Raw genomic sequence first — 18100 nt, forward strand, 5'->3', positions numbered from 1 at the left:
AGGAGATCGCTCCCCACACCATGATGCCGGGTGTTGGCCCTGTGTGCCTCGGTCGTATGCAGTCCTGATTGTGGCGCTCACCTGCACGGCGCCAAACACGCATACGACCATCATTGGCACCAAGGCAGAAGCGACTCTCATCGCTGAAGACGACACGTCTCCATTCGTCCCTCCATTCACGCCTGTCGCGACACCACTGGAGGCGGGCTGCACGATGTTGGGGCGTGAGCGGAAGACGGCCTAACGGTGTGCGGGACCGTAGCCCAGCTTCATGGAGACAGTTGCGAATGGTCCTCGCCGATACCCCAGGAGCAACAGTGTCCCTAATTTGCTGGGAAGTGGCGGTGCGGTCCCCTACGGCACTGCGTAGGATCCTACGGTCTTGGCGTGCATCCGTGCGTCGCTGCGGTCCGGTCCCAGGTCGACGGGCACGTGCACCTTCCGCCGACCACTGGCGACAACATCGATGTACTGTGGAGACCTCACGCCCCACGTGTTGAGCGATTCGGCGGTACGTCCACCCGGCCTCCCGCATGCCCACTATACGCCCTCGCTCAAAGTCCGTCAACTGCACATACGGTTCACGTCCACGCTGTCGCGGCATGCTACCAGTGTTAAAGACTGCGATGGAGCTCCGTATGCCACGGCAAACTGGCTGACACTGACGGCGGCGGTGCACAAATGCTGCGCAGCTAGCGCCATTCGACGGCCAACACCGCGGTTCCTGGTGTGTCCGCTGTGCCGTGCGTGTGATCATTGCTTGTACAGCCCTCTCGCAGTGTCCGGAGCAAGTATGGTGGGTCTGACACACCGGTGTCAATGTGTTCTTTTTTCCATTTCCAGGAGTGTATTTCAATACAAGGTTAAAGATTAATATTTCTATTAATTACCCCATTCCCTTAAATGGCACAAAATGCATATACTATATTTATAGAGTTAGTTATTCCTATTCAAGAATTCTTCTATGGTATGGAAGGAGTTGTCAAGGAGATATTATTTCAATTTATATTACAAGCTATTACTGCTGTCTGTCAGACATTTTATTTCATCTAGTAATTTGTCGAAAAATTTTATAGCAGCATATTTTACCCCTTTTTGTGCCAAAGATAGGTTGAGTAAAGGATAGTGTAAGTCTTTCATTTTCCTGGTATTATAATCATGAATGTCACTGTTGTTTTTGAACTGCTCCATGTTGTTGACAACAAATTTCATTAGTGAGTAAATGTATAGTGAGGCTGTTGGAAGAATTCCCAATTTTGCCTATAAGATGTGCGACTATGAACCCCACACATTATTCTAACCACTTTCTTTTGAGCATTGAATACTTTTTGTGTAAATGTTAAGTTACCCCAAAATATTATTCCGTATGACATCACAGAGTGAAAGTGTGCAAAGTATGTTAGCTTAGTATATATTCAAAATTGGCAATTTCAAGGACGTCTCAGCTTGCTGGTGTTGAATCATTGGAATATCAGAAGTCTCAACTTCCCCACCCTTGGGCTTTTCCGGATGAGTTACCTCAACCGCTGAAGCAGTACTAGGAGAAACACTAGAGACCTCAGTAGCTGTTTCCACTCTATCGACACCATCAAGAATACAGGATTTAGTGATGAGTGGGCGAGAGGTGGACGTATCCAACTCTTCATTAGCCGGTATCCGACGTTTCTTATGTTGCACTGCGGGATAGGGAACATCAATTTCTGGACCTAGTTGCGAGGGTAAAGGCTGAAAATCGCATGCGTCTGCGCATACCTCTGTTGTTCCATTGCACCCGGGGACGACGTGGCACCAACCTCGTGAGGAGTGGAAACGAGGCCAGCCAACAATAATTTTCTACGCTGTTCATAACAGGATTTCAATGCAAATACCCTCGCGAGAAATTAGACATCAGGTGTCCACTTTTATTGTAGAGAAAGCATCTCCCCACTTGCCCACTACACATGATATGAATGCGGTAATTAGAGATCTGTAGATGGGAAGAAATGTTACATTTAACTAATATCTTCACTGAACGGATTCCGCTGTAATATGTTAACTGGTATTGAACGGGCCATCGTTCGCTTCGTCTACCCATCACATCACTAAACTGGAGCAGCTGTTGTCAACTTCCGGCGGGAGACTGAACTCTCGGACATTGATATAATCCCGATCCGTGTTAGCAAAGCTCACCATACTTATGGAGCCATCACGATCCTTAACGATTACTCGAGAACAATGGCGCAAAAGCAACCTACCTACTTGTAGTGGATCCAAAAACTTTATGAAAAATACACAGTTATCAGAATCCATATTCGCATTATGAAGCATATCAGATGTTATATGAAAAGCCAATCATGAATCTTCAAAGATCCGGACTGCAAGGAACCCATAGATTTATCGAAACTAAAGCTGACTGTACCTTTTTTTGGAACAGTGTTGGAAAACATGGCGGACATTATAAGTGGACTACACAGCTGCTAACAGACACACACCACAGCTAATGCAACGGACCGAACAACGATGCGACACGACAGCGCAGTGAGCCGATGAACTAACAACCTCCCACTCGGCGCTGACCCAGGACTACGCGTGTTCCCTAGCGACTCGAATTTACTCTTACGTCATCGGAAGACTCGTCCCTCTCATGGATACATTCAATGTACTCATTCCATCTCTCCTCTGCGTTTAACAGTGAAATTCTAATTGCGCTATTATCTTACAATCAAATGGTTCAAATGGCACTGAGAACTATGGGAATAGACAGCTGAGGTCATCAGTCCCCAAGAACTTAGAACTACCTAAACCTAACTAACCTAAGGACATCACAAACATCCATGCCCGAGGCAGGATTCGAACCTGCGACCGTAGCGGTCTTGCGGTTCCAGACTGCAGCGCCTTTAACCGCACGGCCACTTCGGCCGGCTATCTTACTATCTTCGCTTTTTATTTCACCTAATACTGTATTGACTTTTCTATATGCTGAGTCAGTTCTTCCGACAACAATTTATTTTTCACATACTTCACATTTTTGCTGCAGCCATGATGCCATGCACTTTCTTTTTATTTCGTTACTAAGTGATTTATATTGCTGTATTCTTATGTTTCCCCGAACATTTTTGTACTTATTTCTTTCGTCGATCAATTGTAGCATCTCATTTATTACCCGTAGTTTCTTCTCACTTAGTTTCGTTGTACCCGTTTTCACCTGTCCACCATCTTTGATTGTCATTTATGGAGATGTCCACTAGTCTTTAACTGAACTGCCTACTCTGCGTTCCTTACCGCAGTTTCCACATCGCGAACTTCAGACGTGCCTCATCACTCCTGAGTACTTCAGTATATCACTTCCTTCCATACTGTTTTCTTTTTCTCTCACCCTACAGTCTACTCATCACCATTAGTAAATTGCAAAAATGGTTCAAATGGCACTGAGAACTATGGGAATAGACAGCTGAGGTCATCAGTCCCCAAGAACTTAGAACTACCTAAACCTAACTAACCTAAGGACATCACACACATCCATGCCCGAGGCTGGATTCGAACCTGCGATCGTAGCGGTCGCTCGATTCCAGACTGAAGCGGCTAGAACCGCTTGGCCACCACGGCCGGCACTAAATTGCAATCTGACTCTATATCTACTCTTGGGTATGCCTTACAAACACTTGATTTTGAAATCTCTGTCTGACCATCACATAATCCAGCTGGAATCTTCCCCTTTCTCTAGGCATTTCAATGTATACCTCCTTCTCTCGTGATTCTTCAACAGAACATTCGCTGTTACCATTTGAAATTTATTGCAGAACTCAATTCGACTTTCTTGTCTGTCATTCCTGTTCATATCCTTCTGTAACACTTTCTTCTATTCCTTCTTCACAAAAGCGTTCCAAACCCCATTGATTATTTGATTTCCACCTCCCTTTAGGTAGTGAATAACATCTTCGAGATCCTCATATACCTTATCTATATCTTCATTTTCTGCTTAGGATGTCGGCATGTACCCCTGAACTACCGTTGTCGGCGTTGGTTTGCTATCGAATGTTATGATAACAGTCCTGTCACTGAAATGCTCACAATAGCTCACTGCCAGTGCTTGTTTCCTATTCATAACGAATCATACTCCCACTGTACCATTTACTGCAGTTGTTAATATTACCCAGTATTCGACTGACCAAAAATATTTGTCCTCTTTCCTTTCACTTCAATGAACACAATTATACATCCCATGCACAGATTCATGGTATGTTAACGTGTCGTTGATTATTCCAACTTTTTCTAATGGACATTTCCCCTTGGCAGTCCCCTCTCGGAGATTCGAATGGGAGACTAGTTTGGAATCTTTTGCCATTGTAAAGAATGTTCTGGCGTGACCACAATAGCCGGAACGAAGATGTGGAACGCTACAGCAGAGAAGGCGGACAGGAAACGTCGGCCAATTGTGCGCGGAATTGGACAGCGCTGCGCCAAGAACGACACCTGAAAGAAGTGAATATAAACGCCGCTCCTGCTAGCCTCGGCAGCTCAGATCGGTCGAGTCTGCAACGGGTTCAGTGCTACGCTATCAGATTGTCGTGATCGGGATCAAGTGCTTACTTGCATTTTGTGTATAGCAAGAGCGTCATTGTTTTCATTTCGCTTCTCGATAGTGTGCGGTAGTAAAAGTTAAGTATTGTCAATTTGCTTTCTAGAAATAAAACTACAAATATTATTTGTTTTGTTGTATAGCATTACGAGAACACAGCATCCTTCAGGCACTCTATAAGCAACGAGTGGGCAAAATCTCACAAATGATGAAGAGGTGTTAGAAACAAGCAATCTCCGTGTCTGATGGCTACGAACTTCTGATTTTTTTTTTATGGCACCTTAAGTCTCTCTTGTCTTTACGTTGTAGGGGCGCATATTGCTTTAACAGTTTCTTATCGTTTTTGCTAATCAGCATTTTCAGATCGGTGTCGCAGAAACTTTCTTTGTACTTATTTTTGCCTGTTTTGCTTTCCTTATCTATCTAATACATTTCTGTCTTCCCATATTCCCGCCCCTCCAGTCCGCCCCCTGCTCAGGCGACGCGGCCGCAAGCGTTTGATGCCACACAGCTAATGCAGATGTTTAAGTTCCAAAAAATGGTTCAAATGGCTCTGAGCACTATGGGATTTAACATCTGTGGTCATCAGTCCCCTAGAACTTAGAACTACTTAAACCCAACTAACCTAAGGACATCACACACATCCATGCCCGAGGCAGGATTCGAACCTGCGACCGTAGCAGTCGCGCGGCTCCGGACTGAGCGCCTAGAACCGCTAGACCACCGCGGCCGGCTGTTTCAGTTCGAGGGTCAACAAATATCTACCCTGCTCAGAACAGTGCAGCAGCTACTGGCCAACGCTGCCCGCCCGCCGAAACAAGCACCGCCTACTACAGCTGCTATACCACCTTTTCGACGGTTTATTGAACAATAGGAGGAATGGCTCCAGTGGCTGCACCAGTTCACTGGGAATATTGTAGCTCACAACGTCCCTGATGCTTTGAAACTTTCCTATCCTTTTTCAACTGCAGCAAGTGAAGGTTCCGCCTCATTCAAAAACTTTTTCCTAACGCCACTCCGAGTGAATTTGCCTATGACAGTATTATACAGTACCTAACAAATTATAATGACCTTCTAGTGAATGTGGCAGCAGCTAGGTATCAGTTCTTTAATTGCAAAAATCGGCCGGAACAAACATATCGCAACTGGGTAACAGATTTTCAGGGTATGACAAGGAAATGCAAATTCAAATGTGCTTGCGGTGCTTTATATTCAGATATTATTTTGCTTGATGCGATCATGTACTATGTGCGTGATGTCAAAATCAGAGAACAGTTTTGCAACAGTCCGATCCAACATTTCAGCAGGTAGTGCAAATTCCAGGTAGTATGATTGCGGTGCCTTGTCGGCTCATACATTTGAGTGGCCAACTATTTGTCGAGTTGAGTCGTTAGTTGTCATCGCTCCATTCCGCACCGACGGCGTGCGCTAACAACGCTGAGTAAACAACCTCCCCAAGCCAAGTACGCAATTCGCTAAGCAGGCAGCTACACAGGCGAACAAAATTAAGTCTTGCCCTCGCTGTTATACACGGCACAAACGCAAAGACTGCCCCTCCCGCCATGTTCAGTGTTACGCTTGTGGAAGGAAAGAACTTGTGCAATCTGTAAGTTTGCAACGGAACAAACATAAGAATTCAGCCCACTCACAAAACTCCACTCACAAGGCCCATGTCATTAATGCAGTATATTTCAAGTGCAGTTTCTACAGTGATACGTCAGTCAAACAAACTTTTTGTTCATTTACTTACTTTTGGGAAACGTGAAATTTCAGTTGGACACGGGTGCCTGTGTCACATTGCTAAATCGTCACACATATGAACTGGTAGGTTCCCCAAGCCTGCAGGCAAATGCCGGGATGGTTCCTTTCAAAGGGCACGGCCGACTTCCTTCCCTAATCCGATGAGACCGATGACCTCGCTGTCTGGTCTCCTTCCCCAAACCAACCAACCAACCCAAGCCTGTTTCAAACTTGCCCGCAATTAACGGCTTGTAATCGACAGGACATTCACGTTCTCAGGACATGTACTTTGCCTGCCATCAATCCCTCAAATATGTGAACAGTGATTTTACACGAGTGTGAGAACATATTTGGTCTTGATTCTTTTGATTTGTTTGGCTTTAACTTTGAGGACAATGTGTTGCCAGCGCCTCCATTCAATGCAAAAGACACTGTAGCTAGCTTGCTAACAGAATTCCTGGAACTTTTTTCTGAAGGTTAAGGCAAAGCTAACAGTTTTGTTGCACATATTACGCTGAAAGACAATGCTTAGCCGAAATTTTGCCTGGCCAGGACTGTTCCCGTTGCATTACGAGACAAAGTCGCTGAGCCGTCGGCGGCTCGTGTTTATGCCGTTTCTCGTTTGTCATCTTCTCCTACGGTAACGCTGCCTCGTTTCTTATTCCATTTACTGGCGTCACTAACTTCCTGCTTTAGCTGCCCGTGAGTGGCAGCAGAAGCGCTTATCGATAAGTTCACCGTCGTACCATCTCTGGAGCAACCGACAGTGTTTCCGGGTTGTCGTGTGTCAGGAGTTCAGTAGCGGACGGGCTAGCAATAGTCAGTCGGGGGACATACGAGCAGCGCAGTCGGGGACGGAGCGCTAGTGAGGTGCGGACAACCAGTGCTCGCCGACCGCTGGCGACACACCACACATGAACCGTCCAATGGAAGGAGAATGGAGCCGTACGACCGTTGCTTCGTCCTTCGGTTGGTCGTCTCATCAGGCGACGTGTATTTTGGTCTTTTGGCCGTTTCTGGACCTCGTCAGTTGGTCATCATAACGGACGTTGGTCGGTTCCTTCCTTGTGCAGAGATGTCGTGGCCAGTGCGCAAGAGCTGCCTCTGGATGGTTGGGTCCGAGCCAGAGTGCCCAGGTCACCGTGTCTCCGAGTTCCGAACGGACATGGAGTTCAGTCGGGTTGGAGGTGCAGTCAGCTTCGGAATGGAACTGAGTTGTATCCAACCCACAATAAAGAAGGTATTTGGTTTGAAACGTGAAACCTGCTTACAGAAATTATCGAGTTCTTCATTACACCAACAGGAAGAGTAAACTGATTAGTTTTAGAAGTGACAAGATGAGTCACTATGTTTGCGCTGAACCGTGATAGAGGACATAGAGACTATAGACGTACATATCACAGTGGAACGCAGAGACCGTGAGTGGACTTCAGGGAGAGGTGTATCAAGACAGGAGGAGGTGTAAGTGGATGCGAAAAGCAGCAATATATGTAGAAGATCGCATAATGACGAGACAGCACTTATTGAGCATGCAGTGACAACTCGTACCAAATACATTTTATTTTATAAAACACTTATCTATTGCTTCGGCCATAACACTACTTTATTTCACGTTTTATGCAAGCGAGGACCTCGTTGAGCTCAGTTCATACAGGTAACTAAATTTCAGCTGTGTTGAAAAGTGAACATAGATAGTCTGGCTGCCTTTTCCCAATAATGTTAGTGATGTATAAATATTGATACCGGTGATGCTAGAAAGGGAAGGTTAGGAAAGAATTTTAGAAAGAGGACAATTGTCATGGTCACTAATAGAACGATCACTGCTTGTAACAAATGTTGGCAACTGTCGGAACGCATTATTTATATTTGATGTGAATCATTTACCTGATCAAATGTATCTGGACACCGCTATGTAATGCGGAACTGATCACTAGACGTAAGTGACCGGAGTTGGAAGCAGAATCGATTGTCAAGGAAAAATCAGTGACTCCGAACGTGTTTCTGTCATTGGATGTCACCTGAGTAAAAAGTCAATCGGGGACATTTCATCCTTTGTAAGGCTCTTCATGTCGATTGCTGGTAATGTGATTGTGAAGTGCAAAGTCGACGGAGCTATCACAGCTAACGGACGGTCGAGCGTTGCGGTGAGTGGTAGTCAAAGATCGCATGAAATCAGCGGAAGACATCACTCGTGAGCTCCAAAGGGCTTTACACACCACGGGTGGCCGCCAGCCGCCCGCGGGCCGGACCCGGCTGTGACTGCTTTCAATCCCGCCTGCGGAAGAAATTCTTGCGGGAAAGAATATGGCGCTAGCATTGTACTCCGCCCGGGACGCATTCCTCGAATACTTTCGCTGACACTCGGTTCGCCTTGGGTTCGCAGCGCACGTCGCAGACCGGTGAAAGTTTTTACTACACCGTGCACGCCATTTTGCCGTCGCTCTTTTCGAACAAAAACGTAAATCACTTTTCCAGTCTGAGCACGTGATTTATTTGGTGTTACAGAATCAACCGATGCTTTTACGATCAGTCATAAAAAGTGTTTCTTGTCAAATATTTAAAAAATCCTTCAAAATAATGTTTGAGGATATTTACACACAAAATTTCAAACACTTGAATGACTTGCTTGCGGCCAAAAGTCGCAGAAATACTGCTAATTACTTGTCGACAGGGATTGCGTCTCTCGCAGCCGCGTTTTGTTTCCCTGTTCTTTCTGGTATTAACTTTACTAAATAATTCTTGTCCGTTGTGAACGTTTTTGAACACTGCTGCTGTGGAAATTAAAGGTGATTTTTTTAATTAGCTGTAACTAGTTAGTTTTATGAGCACTATCTCTTCGATGATGACATTTAAAGATGCCTGGTTCCCATCTTCAGAAGTTAATATTTATTTATGTCTCATGAACATTTTTTTTTCTGTACTAACAGCTTTGTAGGAGTTTGCAACGGAAGTTTTTAAGAGAGTTATTGTAAAACTTCGCAAGTAAAGACATAACCTTCACGGCGGATAAATAAATGTAAATATTTGAAGATGGGGTGAACACACGAGGGTCGTTCAGTAAGTAACGCCCAATTATTTTTCTCAGAACACATATATTATTATCAGTCAGAATTTGGTGACAATGTACATCGAAATGTCTTTTTCATGTCCTATTTTACTACGTAGTCTCCATTACGCTCTATGGCCGTACGCCAGCTTTGTGGAAGAGCATGTATTCCCTGCTGGTAAAAGCTCTTGTCCTGTAGGTGTAGCCATGTTTTCACTGCTAAACTGCCACTCTCGTCATCTTCATCTTCAAAGTGTGTTCACCGTAGAGTATCTTTAGGCGGCCCAAAGAGATGGAAGTCCGAGAATGCCAGGTCTGGGCTGTAGGGTGGATGAGGGAATGATGTCCAACCCAATTTGACGATGTGTTCTCGGCTTCTCAAACTTGTGTGTGGTCGTGCATTAGCGTGTTGTGGCAAGATTCTTGTCCGATCTTGTCCGATCGAACACGTCGGAAACGGTTCTTATATTTATTCAGGGTCTTGACGTATGCCTGTGAATTGATGGTTGACCCTCTTGGCATCACATACACGAGAATGACGTCATCACTTTCCCAGAAGACTGCCACCATGACTTTTCCGGCAGAGAGGGTTTCTTGAATTTATTCTTTTGTGTTTAATGAGGATGATGCCACTCCTTTGACTGCCTTTTTGTTTCCGGCGCAAAGTTGTGCATTCAGCTTTCGTCCCCCGTAACGATGCATGACAGAGAGGCCTCTCCGTCTGTCTCAAAACGCTCCAGCAACTCAGATGACATTGCCTTTCTTTGTATCTTGGGGTCCGCTGTGAGCACTCGTGGAACACATCGTGAGCACCTCTTTGCACATCTAAGATTCTCGATCACTGCAGACGCACTTCGAATGCGAGCTGACAACTGTAGAGCCAATTGTCGAGTTGTGATGTACCGGTTGGCACTAATAATGGCATCCGCAGGATTCAGCATGTCTGTAGCAGTGGCATGTGACAGAACGTCCTGAGCGTGGCTGATCGTGGGGCTCTGTTTCTGGATTTCCTGAGGCTGTAGGTTTCTTTACCCGTGGCCCAGCCTACGCCTATCAACTGCAGCATCGGAATACATTGCACTCAAACGTTTATGGATGTTCACCACTATTTCTTTTTCTGCACACAAGTATCCAATAACGGCACGCTGCTTGTAACGTGAGTCGTATTTAGATGCTATTTTCACGCTGTACTACGGCTCCGCCATGTGTTAGACCGGTTTGACACTTCACAACGCACAGAAAAAAACATCAAATGTAACCGTCAGGGACGTTTGTCTATGTATATTAATGGCTTTAAAAATGGTTGGGCATTTCTTATTGAACAACCGTCGTAAAATGAACGTAGTTTTGAGGAATAATTTGTTGGCCTGACGTGTAGGGAAACGGGTGCCATCATACAGTCGCGTTACCTCATAAACAGTAGCGTCATGGACGCTAGTTTTGACTTTGATGGGCTAGAGCGTTGCTGTCTCGCTAGGTGACGAGGTGACCCGTGAACTTAAGTAAGTATGTGAATCAATCCCGCGGGTGACGAATGGCTGCCCATGTCAGTTAGAGATTTGTGGAATTCTTGCAGTACCTTACCTGCCGTAATGTGTAGTGCCAACAGTGAAGCAGAGAGGGAGTGATGTTATTGCATGTGAGTGTTTAGAATGTGGTGGCCTTATTATGCTTGAGAAAAAGCTAAATGCGAAAGAATATGAAATTTTTCAGCATTGTGCTGCGTAGAGTAAAAGAACAGTTCAGAGACAATTACTGTTTGTATCAGTGTAACAGTGCACTCTGTCGTAAAGCAGTCTCTGTAAGGCAATATTCTGTGGACAATAACATTCCTCAAATGGACTGTCCCGCCCATAGTCCCGATATGAAAACAATGCAACACTTTAGATCAAATAACTTTGGGTACTGGACCGCGTCATTTCAACTACTGAAACAGCTAAACTGCCGACGTTACGACCGAATTGCTGCGGTCCTCCTCAGGGCGGTTTACAGTGAACCGCCCTGAAGAGGCCAGCTGCAAATCGGCCGAAACGTCGGCAATTCAACTGTTTTAGTAGTTACAATGATGTGGCCCAACACTCAAATTATTTTATACAAAATGACCTAGGCCGTGGAAGCCTACGAACTTACACCAGTGCAACACCTTTGGGATGGGTTAGGCCTCACTCGAGTCCGCACCATCTAGCGCCTCTTGACGAGAAGTGGGCTGTCATTCCTCCACAGACATCTCAATGGAATCTATCGCAGTAGAGTTAAACCACCCTAAACGTAAGGGATGGTGACCCCCAGTCTACTGATAGGTGTTCGGATACTTCTGAACAGACAGAGTAAAGTCTGATTTAGATTGTTTTTACAGTGTCGTAGAAAAAGGGCTGATACTCGTCTTTGTACGATGAAGCTGCAGTAGTCACGACTGTTATGTAAAACTTACGTAAAACCGCAGAAACGCGGCTGCAGACAGCTCGGGCGAGAGAGGTGTGGACGCTCGGCTAGACGGCGCTCTCCTTGTGGCGCGCCAGGTGCGGCGTCTGCGTGCCCGCGTCGTGGCGGCTCCTGCAGCCGGCGGCGGAGGCCTTGAGCAGCGGCAGCGGCAGCGGCAGCGCCGGGGGCGGAGGTCGCGCTTCCAGCAGCGGCTGCGGGTGGGGGACGGCCACCGGCACGGCCACGGGCCAGCACGCCGCCTCCAGCACCACTGGCCCCTGCACAGTGGTGCACGTCGCGGGCGCCTCTTTAGGCTGTAGGAGGACTATTGCATATAAAAATTACTGTACACAATTACGCTACTGACGATTAAAATTGCTATACCACGAAGATGACGTGCTACAGAGTCGCAATTTAAGCGACAGGAAGAAGATGGTGTGATATGCAAATGAATAGCTTTTCAGAGCATTCACACAAGGATGGAGCCGGTGGCGACACCTACAACGTGCTGACATGAGGAAAGTTTCCAACCGATTTCTCATACACAAACAGCAGTTGACCAGCGTTTCCTGGTGAAACGTTGTTGTGATGCCTCGTGTAAGGAGGAGAAATGCGTACCATCATGTTTCCGTCTTTCAAAAAGGTCGGATTGTAGCCAATCACGACTGCGGTTTATAGTGTCGCGACATTGCTGCTCGCGTTGGTCGAGATCCAATGACTGTTAGCAGAATATGAAATCGGTGGGTTCAGGAGGGTAATACGAAACGCAATGCTGGATCCCAACGGCCTCTTATCACTAGCAGTCGACATGACAGGCATCTTATCCGCATAGCTGTAACGGATAGTGCAGCCACATCTCACAAAAATGGTTCAAATGGCTCTGAGCACTGTGGGACTTAACTTCTGAGGTCATCAGTCCCCTAGAAATTAGAACTACTGAAACCTAAGTAACCTAAGGACATCACACACATCCATGCCCGAGGCAGAATTCGAACCTGCGACCATAGCGGTCACGCGGTTCCAGAGTGTAGCGCCTAGAAATGCTCGGCTACTTCAGCCGTCACCAATTCATGTAATTGGCGACATAAATTATAATTTTACATTGATGCGTTGGACGCAACATACAGTTAAAATCACCACACAACGGAATACTGGGAGGACTATTACACAGAAATATCCTCTTTATAAAAACGCAGACGATCCAATGCGCCACCAGTACCAGGAGCATATAAAAGAACCAAGGTAAGATTAAAAAGTTGCCAAAGCGGTCGTGCGGCTCCAGACCAGCCACGTCTCGATCCCTGAGTCCACAGATGGGGACGTTTGCAAGACAACAACCATCTGCACGAGCAGTTCGACGACAAAAAAAATTGGTTCAAATAGCTCTGAGCATTATGGGACTTAACATCTATGGTCATCAGTCCCCTAGAACTTAGAACTACTTAAACCTAACTAACCTAACGACATCACACAACACCCAGTCATCACGAGGCAGAGAAAATCCCTAACCACGCCGGGAATCGAACTCGGGAACCCGGGCGCGGGAAGCGAGAACGCTACCGCACGACCACGAGATGCGGACAGTTCGTCGATATTTGGAGACCATGGCTGCGGTTACCCTTGACGCTACATCACAGACAGGAGTGCCTGCGATGTACTCAACGTCGAACCTGGGTGCACGAATGGAAAAACGTCATTTTTTCGGTTGAATCCAGGTTCTGTTTACAGCATCATGATGGTCGCATCCGTGTTTGCCGACATCGCGGTGAACACACATTGGAAGCGTGTATTCGTCAACGCCATACTGGCGTATCACCCGGCGTGATGATATGGGGGGCCATTAGTTACACGTTTCGGTCACCTTATGTTGGCATAGACGGCACTTTGAACAGTGGACGTCACATTTCAGATGTGTTACGACCGTGGTTCTACCCTTCATTCGATCCCTGCGAAACCCTACATTTCAGCAGGATAATGCACGACAGCATGTTGCATGTCCTGTACGGGCCTTTCTGGATACAGAAAACGTTCGACTGCTGCCCTGGCCAGAACATTCTCCAGATCTCTCACCAATTGAAAACGTCTGGTCAATGGTGGCCGAGTATCTGGCTCGTCACAATACGCGAGTCACTATTCTTGATGAACTGTGGTATCGTGTTGAAGCTGCATGGGCAGCTGTACCTGTACACGCCATCGAAGCTCTGTTTGACTGAATGCCCAGGTGTATCAAGACCGTTATTACGGCCAGAGGTGGTTGATCTGGGTACTGATTTCTCAGGATCTATGCACCCAAATTGCCTGAAAATGTAATCACATGTTAGTTCTAGTATAATATATTTGTTCAATGAATACCCGTTTATTATCTGCTTTTCTTCTTGGGGTAGCAATTTTAATGTCCAGCAGTGTACTTCTTTATCATTTCGTTTTGCAGTTCTTGGAGTTGCCTTGTTCGATCACAATTATTGGATATCATGTTCATGGTAAACAAATGCTCCACAATTGTAAAATACTTTATTGATAGAAGACTTGTACGACAAAAGTCGCTGTACACTACCACAGTTTAGGAGTCTTAGCCCTATCATCAGATGTAACTAAAACTGAGCAGTAGTAGGACGTCGTGCCCTTGCCCCAACAACTGACAGGCAAATTTCTACCGTAGGTGGAACTCAAATAACATCCGAAATTCGTCGTACACCTACGGTAGACGTTTTCCTATTAGTTGCTGCGACATGGACATGATGTCCTACTACTGCTAGATCTCGGAGAACCTCTCACTTTGATGCTCCATCAACGGTAGAGTGTGTCACTTGTTAGGAGACAGACATGATGTCCTATTACATGTAGATTTCCGATACATCTGATGATTGGGCTAAGATCCAGAAATCGTGGTAGTGTATAGCGACTTCTGTCGTGCAAGACTTCGAGTAATAAAATATCATACAAAAGTGGCGGATTTATTTACCATGAACATGTTGCAAAACAGTTGTGGACGTCTCACATATAAAAGCTTATACTGGAAATTATGTCCGCCTCTTACGTTGAAAACGATTTCTTACATAAACCCAAATATCGCTGAGCACCTTTATACCGTCAGCAGTGGGGTATTCTTTATTTAGTTTTGTCAGATGCAAATAATTTGCAAGTAACAGTTATTCAAACTAAATTACGATAAAAGCAATTTTTGTCTGTTGCTGAGGTACCTTAATTTTTCTACATAATTGGATTATGTAGATTCCCCTATATGTTATAGGATATTGGTAGGTTTTCACCTACAAATTATAGAATGTTACTGCACGTTTGGTCGGCAAGTTAACTGTATGACTAAACACAGTTTTGTTGTGCGGAAATGTTTCCCGGTAATATTTTACGATTATTTACATTTAGTTTCGAAACTAACTCTCTCACCTGAATTAACATCTGTTGTTGATATGCTCACGGAAACACCATACATATTTTGTGCAACTTGACTCACAAACAATAAATTTTTACCTTACAAAACACAATGTTAACGTTATTGCTATGTCTCCGCTTCCTGTTGACGTTCACTTGTTATATCAAATGGCGCAAAATTTGAACTTTCCTAGCGTGCCCCTCTCTCTCTCTCTCTCTCTCTCTCTCTCTCTCTCTCTCTCTCTCTCTGTGTGTGTGTGTGTGTGTGTGTGTGTGTGTGTGTGTGTGCGTGTGTGCAACTTTCGAATCCAAACTTCGATGCAGCGGACATCTAGAACTCTTATCCAATAAAACGTGATCAGTATTGGGCAGAGAGACAGAGGGAGGGAGAGAGACAGGGCGAGAGACAGAGAGAGAGAGAGAGAGAGTGAGAGTGAATACGAAGATTCAGCATCCTACAGCACGTCTAGGACCAGAAAATTGCCATTAACTGTTTTCCTTTGAAACGTTGTTTGTATGTCGAAACGAGTGCTGATCATAGTGCTGTTTCCATGTAGTGTTGGAGTTGAGATGAGGACAGCAGCGCTCCTTCTAGTATAATCAGACATCCAGTCACAGCATTTGGCGACATAGGTAATGCGTTCGACAAAGTAAACCACGTCATTATGTTCAAAGTTGTCACAAGGAACCTCTTGAGTGCGACGTCGAAATTCCAGTCCTCGGTGAGTCTCATTTGAATGTGATGTGTTAAATTTATGAGATAAAAAATATTAGCTGCTAATGACACACCATGTGCATCAAGAGGGCGACAGTAAATGAGCATCCTGAAGGTACAGAGGTCAAGCTGGGATGCACCTGTTGCGCTTTGTATTTATTATACTTCATAAAATAGGCATCGTTGACATTCAGGAAATATTCAAAAGAAATCATTAATAATTTCTGAGAATATGTCACATGGAATGTGACAGCAAGCAACCAAATGAGAAGTACTGTGTCGTGGAGCTTTTCCTGAAACTGGCAATCCTTTAAGGCGTAGCTGAAGCTAGTGCGGTAATGTTTTTATACGCACGGGAAAAACAAACATTCAAAGGGATGAATCTATCTAGTGCTTCATGGTGTTGTGAATTTCATTGTCGCACACTTTTCAGGAGGGATAGTTTGCTCTAAAAGTGAATGATTTTTATACGCAGACCAGGAATCAAACAAAAGCTAGTTATCTTGACCATGTATTGGGCAAAAGCAGTGCTCACACCATAGTTGTAGTTCTCTTACGCCCACTTTCCCACTCTTGCTTGCTGTAACGTAAATATTCCCTGCTGCCTTTGCAAGATCAATGACAAGTGAAAAATTCGTAGGGGGCGCAGAGTACCTCCAACTTCTCGCAGCACAATAAATAACTTTCCAGGAAATTTAATATCCAGATTATCAGTTGGCGTAATTTTATACGAATGCGTTACGGCATTGATGGCAGTTGATCTTGGTACCTCTTATTTCCAAGGTTCCTTTCTTATGCATTTCTTCTCCCAATCAACACTGACAGCAGCTGGAAGCAAATTCCTTGATGAACGACGGGACAAGTTTATTTATCTCATCCACAAACTTTCATGCCGATTCCGCAGTTTTCTGTGCATCGTCTCTTGACGCTTTGTTTGAACTTCCATAACAACATATATTTATTTTTTTTAAAGATGTTCCCGATGTCCGAATCGATTCATTCAACTACAATTTGGTTGACAAAACTCGAAATATTGGTTTAAGACGGAAAAAGAATTGAATTTTTTACGCAGATTCACTAGTAAAGGACAGTAACAACGGCAAGAACCTTCTTTTTATGAGTTTATCTGTTTCGGTATGTTTTAGACCATCTTGTGACCTACCACCATGATGGTAGACGGTGGTGGTGAACGGAGCAGGCGCTACGACTCTACAAACGCTAATTGCTTGAGCTTGAGAAGTTAGTGTTCGTGAAGTCGTAACACCTGCTGCGTTCACCAACACCGTCTACATCGTGGTGGTAGGCCTGAAGATGATCTAAATCAAACCGAAACTGGTAACCTTATTAAAAAAACGTTTCTTGCAGTTGTGACTGTTCATGTTCAAGTATTAAAGAGAGTATTTCTGGCTGAAATAAGGGCACTACTGCCAAACTTCGGCCTTAATCCGAGAAAGAAATTTCTGAATGAGCACAGTATTTTATGGAAGTTAATTGTCGGACGAGTGGACTATGAGAAAACCTGAAAAGAGGAGATATTGGGCTACACAAGAATGGTAATAATTAGATGGACTGATAAAAATACGGAAGTTTTAACAGAATTTGTCAATAAAGGAACATATCTAGAGCTAGACCTGAATATATAGTCCGCAAGCCACCGTACGGTGCGTGGCGGAGGATACCATGTCTCACTAAAAATCGTTTCGTTTGCAGTTCCAATCGCAACCAACAGAGCGAGGGAAAAAGGATTGTGTGTATGCCTTCATACGAGCCCTAATTTCTTTTACTTTATCTTCATGATCCATACGCAAAATTTACGTTGCTGGTGGTAGAATCGTTCTGCTGTCAAATTTCAAATTCCTGTTCTCTAAATTTTGTCAATAGTGTTCCTCGAAAAGAACGCCGCTTTCCTCCACGGATTCTCATTTGAGCTCCCGAAGCATGTCAATAATATCTGCCTGTTGTTCGAACCAACCGATAACAAATCTAACTGACCACCTGTGAATAGCTTCTATGTTTTCCATTAAGGATACATGGTACTTTTCTGGCTCAATATTATGTAAAAATCAACAGCTACTACTTTCAGGCACAGTTTATAATGTGTACGTTTTACAGATCTTTTGTTGATATGAGGTGATGGAGCACACTTTCTAAACAAATTAGAAGTATTTTGAATTTTTTGAACTTCCATAGAGTTATAAAAAAATTACAAAGAAATCGATGCAATTTTTTT

General features: G+C 44.7%; 1 long non-coding RNA gene across 1 annotated transcript in view; it reads right to left on the reverse strand.

Annotated features, from left to right (window-relative positions):
- LOC126235579 (uncharacterized) overlaps positions 1 to 11903 on the reverse strand; it is a 36465-nt gene extending 24562 nt beyond the window's left edge. The window contains exon 1 of the long non-coding RNA XR_007544796.1: positions 11776 to 11903. This is a non-coding gene — a long non-coding RNA (uncharacterized LOC126235579). The remainder of the gene's footprint in view (positions 1 to 11775) is intronic.
- Between the last annotated feature and the right edge of the window lie 6197 nt (positions 11904 to 18100).

Source organism: Schistocerca nitens, chromosome 1 (assembly GCF_023898315.1).
Source record: "Schistocerca nitens isolate TAMUIC-IGC-003100 chromosome 1, iqSchNite1.1, whole genome shotgun sequence".
Classification (NCBI taxonomy): Eukaryota; Metazoa; Arthropoda; class Insecta; order Orthoptera; family Acrididae; genus Schistocerca; species Schistocerca nitens.